This window comes from Aplysia californica, unplaced genomic scaffold (assembly GCF_000002075.1).
Source record: "Aplysia californica isolate F4 #8 unplaced genomic scaffold, AplCal3.0 scaffold00788, whole genome shotgun sequence".
In the NCBI taxonomy this organism is placed as follows: Eukaryota; Metazoa; Mollusca; class Gastropoda; order Aplysiida; family Aplysiidae; genus Aplysia; species Aplysia californica.
Window position 1 is genome coordinate 191,322 of NW_004798058.1, and position 1,315 is coordinate 192,636.

Genomic DNA, 1,315 nt, shown 5'->3' on the forward strand with positions numbered 1-1,315 from the left:
CTCCTCCTCCTCCTCTCTCTCTCTGTATCTCTCTCGCTCTTTTTCTCTCCATGTCTCTCTGTCTCTCTTTCTCAGATCACTAACATGTTCCACAGCAATGTATTGTAATCAGTTCTTCCACCCTTTCAACGACTCTGCACATATCATTGCTCAGCCTTCCTCTCTTACAATTGACTCTGTGAAGTTTTGTCAATCCAGCTTTTTCTAAGGTATTAAATCACACGAATCCTTCTCAGGATGTCCGATGCAATCGAAATCCAATCCTAAAAGATCCCCAAATGTCCTCACAAAGCTCAAGTTATCCCAGGAAAGTGTTTAATTCTTTGTGGACTGACATACATAATTTGTAAATCTCGCCTCAGATCAGTGTTTAATATAAAACCAGCCTAGCAAAATTTGAGACTACAAACGAACGCTTCTGTAAAATTTAATTGATTAGCGGGTGGTTGGTCGCTTTCCTATCAAACATCTATTGTTCTGGTCTCTCCTTCATTTTTGCGTTTATTACTCTTTTATAACACCTATAATTTTCTGCACCTATATGACTGTATTGTGTTGCAAGTGTCGTAAAACTCTTACTAAAACTAAAAGAATGATTAACTCTAAGTATATGACAAGCCAGGGAGCCATGACAAGCCAGGGAGCCGCCACACAGCATCGGTCAATTGTTTACCACTGTAACAAAATTTTGCCAAAGTCCAGTAAATCCATCTTGTCTATAATAAAACAATAAGTATATTACAATTATTGCAAGATAATTCATTTCTTCTTAGTTTGGTGTTAATTTTATTTCAATAGGTGAAAGAGGACCGGAGTTATACAGAAGTTTGAGATGCTAAAATATTGGATGCAAAATCGACTGCGTACTTATAATGTGTGGGAATCCACGGGAAACATGGGAATAGTCTAAAACTGAAAATCGCGAGGGTATCAGTTTTGAACGCTTGTTCACTCAAAATGTATTTCTGTTCAACTATTAGTAGATTATTGTTGTTAGTTTCCCATTCAACAAACATAACAATAAACCACCAATAAAAAAAACACCGATGTGCCTTCATTTTATTATTTTTTCCGCAGCGTACGCCATCTCCTGCGTTGAACAGAAGTCTAACGAATGAAATTACTCACCTGAATGGAGTGACTTTTCCTTTTTAATATAAAAAGGTATCCACCGTTTTTCTATGATAAAGCTAATGTATATAAGGGGTGTGAAAAAGACTTTTCTTATAAGAAACCCAGGGGATAATTTTAATCTTAGCTAGTGTAATATTGTGTCGTATTGTTGTGTTTGGGATTAGCGCCCAGTCCGCAACCC

The 1,315-nt window shown here is 37.0% G+C and overlaps 1 protein-coding gene across 1 annotated transcript in view; it reads right to left on the bottom strand.

Moving 5' to 3' along the window:
- Positions 1-1,315, bottom strand: part of LOC101857835 (spore wall protein 2) — a gene marked incomplete in the record, with an annotated part of 53,324 nt that overhangs the window by 32,293 nt on the left and 19,716 nt on the right.